Below are 8,234 nucleotides of genomic sequence, written 5' to 3'. Positions count from 1 at the left end.
GGTTTGAAAGCTACCAATAAGTGGATGGAAGCCAGAATGCTACATAAGGCAGCGTTAAGAAGTTTGCGAGGAGACCCTGAACAACATAACACTAGAAGGCGTCTGCGTATAAAAATAGAAGAATGTACCAATGAAAGGATATCGAATAATTCAAAAGACACTATAAAGTATAATAACAGCATGCTAGACCAAAAGCCAAAACGTTGGTTATAGAGTTAGTCACAAATAATGTTGTGATAGATAAATAACCAAAGAAAAGGAATAGAAAGCCTCCTGTGGTAGAAAATGAGGAGAACACAAAGTGAATAGAGGATGGTGGAGCTAAAAGTCTACGTCGATACTGGTTGTGAGATAATAAAGGAAAGGACAAGGCGAAACATAAAGACTCGCGAGACAACGCTGAGGTAAATCTTAGGCTAAGTTGACTGCCCATAACTCATGGAAAAGGTTACAATGAAACGCGACACGAGGACTTTCCATGGAGGTCACCCATCCCAATATTACTCTCACTCCAGCACGCTTAACTTCAAAATTCTGATGGAACTTAATGCGTTAGTGCTGGTGTGATCGCGCGAGATGGACGAATCTGAACTAGTGATACTACATATGATGTCCTGGGGCCTGATACTGATACTACATATGATGGCCTGGAGCCTGATACTAATACTACATATGATGGCCTGGGGCCTGATATTAATACTACATATGATGGCCTGGGGCCCGATACTGATACTACATATATGATTCATCGGACCCCTGACAAGGCCGGCTATATTGAAAATTTGAGTATGCATTTTTTTGTGATTCACAGAGTAATGGTACATGTTTCTGATTTGACATTTTATTCCCTGCTTCTCTACTTCAGATATGCTTCCAGTTGTATCATGTTATGTTTTACATACTCAGTACATATATCGTACTGACCCCCTTTCTCGGGGGGCTGTGTTCATGCCCGCAGGTACAGATACAGGTTTTGGGAGTCTGTCATCTTAGGATCCCATGCATCTCAGCTAGAAGAGGCTCCATTGCTTCGGGACCTAGTTGTTGATACTGTCTACTCATGTATAAAAAATGTTTTATCCATTCGGGGGTACGACGGGGGCCGTGTCCCGCCATATGTTGTCATTTATATTATTAGAGGTCTGCAGACATGTATATGTGGGTTGTGTGTGTCAGTGTGATTCAGATGGGTCTATATGATACATGATATATGTTATTATGTTATGGCAGCCTTGTCGGCTTGCGTGCCTTATCATGTTGTGATACAAACAAAAAGGGCTACAGATTTATGAAAATGTTATCGCCCAGTGGGGCTCGCTTACATGAAGTTGTTTATTTACAGTTTAATATGACCACAACTGATAGATATGTATATGGGGGGTCCCGGTCGAACCCCAGTCGCGGCCTGCGGGGTTGGGTCGTGACAATCATAAAGAACAAGTATCCTCTCCCCAAGATAGATGATTTATTTGACCAACTTTAGGGGGCCATATGCTTCTCTAAGGTGGACCTCATATCAGGCTATCATCAGTTGAAAGTGAGAGAATGTGACATCCCGAAGATTGTTATCCGAACCCGCTATTGTTATTTTGAGTTTCTTGTTATGTCCTTTGGATTGACAAATGCTCCTACTGATTTTATGGACCTCATAAATCGGGTATTCAAGTCATACCTAGATACATTTGTTATTATATTCATCGATGATATTTTGGTCCACTCTAGAAGTAAGAGAGAGCATTCTAACCACTTTTGGATTGTCCTTCAAACTCTTAAGGAGAGGGAGTTGTATGCAAAATTTTCAAAGTGTGAATTTTGGCTTGCGTCTGTAGTGTTCCTAGGACATGTTATATCTGGTGATGGAATTCTAGTTGATACTCAAAATATTGAAGCAGTTAAGAACTAGCTCAGACCTAACTCTCCAACCGACATAAGGAGTTTCTTAGGTTTGGCAGGTTACTATAGGAGGTTTGTTGAGGGATTTTCATCCATCTCCTCACCATTGACTAAGATGACTTTGAAAAAGGCTAAATTTCAATGGTTTGATGCTTGTGAGAAAAGCTTTCAATAGATGAAAGCTAGATTGACTACTACTCCAATATTGTCCCTACCCAAGGGAACAGATGGTTTTGTAATCTATTGTGATGCTTCCAGAGTTGGGTTGGTATGTGTGTTGATGTAGAAATGTAAGGTCATTGCCTATGCCTCCACACAGCTGAAGACTCATGAGAGGAACTACTCCACTCATGACCTTGAGTTGGCAGATGTGGTATTTTCTCTTAAGATCTGGAGTCACTATCTTTATGGTGTACATGTAGATGCATTCACAAACCACAAGAGCTTGCAGTATGTATTCATTCAGAAGGAGATGAACTTGAGGCTGAAGAGATGGCTAGAGTTTCTCAAGGATTATGACATGAGCATTCTCTATCACCCAGGTAAACAAACGAAGTTGTCTATTCTCTAAGTAGGTTATCCATGGGGAGTACGGCCCATGTGGAAGAAAAAAAATAGTTGGCAAAGAAAGTGCATAGACTTGGACATTTGAGAGTTCAAATTAGTAACTCTAGTGAGGGTAGTACAATAGTCCAAAATAGAGCTGAATCATCTCTAGTTGCAGAGGTGAAAGGAAACCAAGATCAGACCCCGTTTTCCTTCAACTAAAAGACGAGGTTCACAAGAAGAAGGTAATGGCTTTTGCCAAGGGGGGAGATGGAATGTTGAGATATCAAGGGAGATTATGTGTTCCAAGTGTTGATGGCATTCGGAAGAGAATTATGGCAGAAGCCCATAATTCCATATATCCCATCCATCTAGGTTCAACAAAGATTTACCATGACTTGAGAGAAGTATTCTGGTGGAGTGGAATGAAGAGAGATATAGCAGAGTTTGTGTCCAAATGTCCGAACTGCCAACAAGTTAAAGTTGAGCACTAAAGGCCTTGTGGAGTGGCTCAAAATATAGAGATCCCAGAATAGAAGTGGGAGATGATCAACATTGACTTTATTATCGGTTTACCGTGAACCCATAAATAACATGACTCTATTTGGGTGATTATGGATAGGATGACCAAATCGGCTCATTTCTTGCCGGTTAAGACTACAGACACCGTAGAGGTTATGCCAGACTATACCTTCGAGAGGTTGTTTAATTGCATGGAGTTTCATTATTTATCATCTCAGATAGGGGAGCTCAATTCACTGCTCAATTTTGGAAGTCATTTCAGAAGGGTTTGGGTTTAAGAATAAACTATAGTACTGCTTTTCATCCTCAGACAGACGACTCGACAGAGCGTACGATACAGACTATGGAGGATATGTTGAAAGACTGTGTCATTGACTTCAATGGTAATTGGGGTGATCATTTACCTTTTATTGAGTTTGCATACAATAATAACTTCCATTCGAGTATTCAAATGGCTCCTTATAAAGCTCTATATGGGAGGAGATATAGATCACCAATTTATTGGTTCGAAGTTAGTAAAGTTGAGTTGATTGGTACAGACTTGGTTCACCAAGCTATGGAGAAGGTGAAAACTATCCAAGAGAGGTTGAGGACTGCTCAGAGTCGCCAAAAATCCTACACTGATGTTAGGAGGAGAGATTTGGAGTTTAAAGTGTATGATTGAGTATACTTGAAAGTTTCACCCATGAAGGGTGTGATGATATTTGGAAATAAAGGGAAGTTTAGTCCCTGCTACATTGGTCCTTATCAGATTGTGAAGAGGGTTGGTAATGTAGCCTATGAATTGGAGTTGCCCCCAGAATTAGCAGCTATTCATCCCGTGTTACACATCTTTATTCTTAAGAAGTGTTTGAGATATCCTTCACTTGTTGTCCCTAATGAGAGCATTGGAAAGAAAGAGAGTTTGATTTATGAGGAGATTTCATTCCAGATTCTTGATCATCAAGTTCGCAAATTAAGAACTAAGGAAATGATAACTGTCAAAGTCCTATGGCAAAATTAATTTGTTGAATAGGCAACATGGAAAGCTGAAGAAGATATAAAGCCTAAATATCCTCATCTATTCGTGCCTTCCGAGGATGATGTTCAAGGTAATATTCCTTACTTCTACCTTTGAGTCGATGTGTATTCCTGAGTTTGAGTCATTGACTATTTTAGTATGTTTTGTTTGAACATTTGAGTATCGGAGTTTTTGAGAAATTGATGTCTTGATGATATTCGTTATTCATGTCCCATATTTTCATATTCATTCAAGGATGAATGATCCCAAGGGAGAGATATCGTAACACCTCCTAAAACGTTGTATGTGGTGTTTCAATTATCAACGAAAATGATACTGCTTTTGTATTTTGGGCATAAATTTTTATATAATAGTCCAAATTAGGTGATTCAAATTTCTAAATAACCCCAATGGCATTACCTGCAAAGTTCATAAATGCTATATATTAAGATTCAAAGGATACGTGGGTCAAATAAATTAATTTTTGCAAGATATGATGTTATGATGAAATAGAGTATTTCTAGAAGAAAAATCATATCTCACGGTAGGTTGCTCCAAATTGGTAGATTCTTGAACCACATAAAAGTATACTTCTATATATACAATTCATATGAGACACCAAATCCTAATTAGGAAGTTATCTTATTCAAACGTAGCTCCGAAAAAAGGTATTCCGTTAAAAGAAGGTTTATCTTACCAATCATGGAAAGATCTAGATCCATTTGACATCATCCATGACATCAATAGTACTTCATTTGACATCATCCATGAGATCACAATCCTTCATTGAATTTTTAGGATCATCCTTTGTAATTAGTTTTATTTATTATAAGGTCTATCCTCCACACTTATAAATACCCACTTATTTCCTCATTTTATTCATCAATCTTTCTCAAGCAACTCTTCTCTCTATACATTTGTTTTCTTATTCTCAAATATAGTTTTAGTTTTTAGTAGTGTAGAAATATTATTCTGGTGATTTTTATACTCCTAGTAGTACACAAAATGCTCCAGCGAGGCAAAAGGCTAGGGGTTCAAGAGTGGTCATTGAGTTCTTCAATATGGAGTAAAGCTTCAAATTCTAGGTATGTAAGACTATTCGTAGCATTGGATTGAGTTCTACATACGCCCAATATTTAAATTCATCTTAATTGAGTTATAGCTGAGTTTTACTTAAATCTTGAATTATAAATAAATTAATTCTTCTTCTATTGAGTTAGTTATATTTATGCATTGAGATTATTATTATTTTAATCTCTCATATTATTGGAATTATTTTTCATGGATACTTTCCTATGAACCCTAATTGATTTGATATTCATGAATATTTTTACACGTGTTTTGAGTAAAGATGTTGGCTTTTAATATTTATTGACAAAAAGAGTGATTTGAATTAATACTATATATGTATTTTACTGAGTTTTGAAATAGCAAAAGAATTGAGTTTAAATAAATTTGAGTAAATGATATTTTGACCAAGATGTTTTGATGAGATGTAAATAATGTTTTGAAGTGTAATGATTGATTAAGAGGTAATAAGATGAGTTTGATGTTTTTCCAATAAGACTAGATGATGATGTTAATATGAGCACATGTTTTAGGAGTGGTATTGAGCACCAAGTTGGGTAAGAGTTTAATTGATTCAAACCCTAAAACTACGTAGCCAGCGTAGGATGGAGGCTATACCTCTTAAGTCTCAAAAAGAGGACTTCGATGATTGGATCCAAGATGGTGATGTCCATTACCCTGGCAAGGTATTGAATGGATACGGCAACAACATCGCTTGATGGTTGTAAGTTAGAGAATCTCCCCACTGAGTAAGCATTGCTTAATATTATTATTTTTAAACTTACATTACATATTGATGTTGAGTTCTGAGCCGAGTCTTCCTGAGAGGAGTTTCTTGATATCTATCCTTACTTTCCTACCATTTTACATACTCGTACATTCCATGTACTTACGTCACTCGACCTGCATCTTTTTATGATGCAGATACATGTGTTAAAGATCCTCAACAGGTGCATCATTGAAGATCATTACTTTGCATCTATTTGGTGAGTACTTCTTGTATTCGGAGGAACTTTTTATCCTTTTATTATTATTGAGTATTATGTTTGTTTTGAGGTAGTCATAGTCATATCATTGGCACCGTCTGATAGTGTTAGAGGCTTCATACACAAAGTTTGATGATATAATTGGAGTAGTTCTTCTTTGAAACTACTTCATCTAAGGATTATTTATTTCATTTGATGTTGATGATGGCAAGCCCACATAAGTATTCTTATTTTCACTTAAGTCTTCTGCTGATGAATGAATGAGTGATGAGACCAAGTGGTTCTCTTAGAGGCCAGTGATGGTTTCTGAGTACCGGTCACACCTAGGGTACCCTCTCGGGGCGTGACACCAGCATTGTGATTATCCTTCCATACCTGGAAGGATCAAGGGAATGATCGAAACTCGAAGGAATTGCTCGAAGACCTTGAACCCTAGCTTTATTTCTTTTCTCCAATCGCTTCTCTCAAATGTTCTAAGTAAGAAAGAGAGAAAAAACATATTGGGTATCATAAGGGAATGATTTTTAGTCCCTGAACATTAGGATTTAGTTGAGAAAAGGTGGAAAAAAACCGGAATGCTCTTCACTAAAACTGGGCGAGAACTCATCACGAAAGGCCACCATGGCATGTGAACCTTACCATGATCCGTGATCCATGACTTGGGCTCTATTAGGGGTGGTTTACCTTCAAAGTTGCCACCACAGTCCGTAGTGGTCACTTGGGTCGTGAATGCTCTCAAGAAGTCAAACCATCCCAAAGGTTCAGGGGTTTCAACTTCACGGACCCCTTCACGATCCGTAAACCCATTATGACTCATGATCCTCACTCGTGGTGGTTTCCAAATCAGGGGTCCTGTGGGTAAGGATCACGAACAGACATCACAGAATGAGATACGCACCACAGGCCGTAGACCCTTTTTTAGACCCTTCAGTTCCCAATCTCCCAAATGCCAAGCTTCTTCATGGTCACTTTTCATGGATCGTGAAGAGAAATACAGTCTATGAAGGGTCTCTGGCCAGCCTCTGGTGCAAATTTTTAGATCATTCAGAGTTAGTTTAGGCTAATCACTCCGGGAGAGTTACAATATATCCCCCTTGGAATCATTCATCCTTAAATGATGGCCAATCTATGAATTCACTCAAGACACGAATTCAAATCAAGCTGACTTAAGAATGTATATCAAATACTCAAACTCGAGATGACCATTGACTCAAAGGTTAGAGAAAGAAACATTACCCTCAATATCATCATTAGGATGCATGAATTGATGCGGGTATCTAGATTTCATATCCTCTTCAGCTTCCCATGTGGCTTCTTGAACAAACTTGTTTTGCCATAAGACTTTGACTGATGCTACTTCTTTGATTCTCAATCTATGAACTTGACGATCAAGAATCTTCACTGGAACCTCCTCATAAGTCAAACTCCCTTTCATACCAATGCTCTTAGTCGAAACAACAAGCAAAGGGTCTCACAAACACTTCTTAAGCATAGAGATGTGAAACACGGAGTGAATAGTTGTTAACTTTGGAGGCAACTCCAATTCATAGAATATGTTACCAACCCACTTTATAATCTAATAAGGACCAATATAGTGGGGACTAAGCTTCCCTTTTATTCCAAATCTCGTCACACCCTTTATATGTGAAACTTTCAAGATACCCAATCATGCACTTTGAACTCTAAATCTCACCTCCTAACATCAGTGTAGGATTTCTGGCGACTATGAGTAGTTCTCAACCTCTCTTGGATGATTTTCACCTTCTCCATGGCTTAGTGAAATAATTCAGTTCTAATCAATTCGGCTTCACCAACTTCAAACCAACCAATTGGTGATCTACATCTTTTCCCATACAAATCTCTATAAGGAGCCATCTGAATACTCAAATGGAAGTTATTATTGTATGCAAACTCAATAAGAGGTAAATGATCATCCCAATTACCTTTGAAGTCAATGACACAGGCTCTCAATATATCCTCCAAAGTCTATATTGTATGCTCTGCTTGGCCATCTGCCTGCGTATGAAAAATAGTACTAAGGTTCACATTTGAACCCAAACCCTTCTGAAATGACTTCCAAAACCGAGCAGTGAATTAAGCTCCCCTATTTGAGATGATAGACAAAGGAACTCCATGTAGTCTAACAATCTCTCTAAGACAGAGTTTGGCATAATCCTCTGCAGTGTATGTAGTCTTAACCGGCAAGAAATGGGTCAATT

The 8,234-nt window shown here is 38.1% G+C and overlaps 1 pseudogene; it reads right to left on the bottom strand.

The window, feature by feature from the left end:
* Positions 1-455: 455 nt before the first annotated feature.
* LOC129901889 (5S ribosomal RNA) lies at positions 456-575 on the bottom strand (annotated as a pseudogene).
* Positions 576-8,234: the final 7,659 nt, after the last annotated feature.

The sequence above is a fragment of the Solanum dulcamara genome, chromosome 8 (assembly GCF_947179165.1).
Source record: "Solanum dulcamara chromosome 8, daSolDulc1.2, whole genome shotgun sequence".
Lineage (NCBI taxonomy): Eukaryota > Viridiplantae > Streptophyta > Magnoliopsida > Solanales > Solanaceae > Solanum > Solanum dulcamara.
This window is presented reverse-complemented; position numbering and strand designations above follow the sequence as displayed.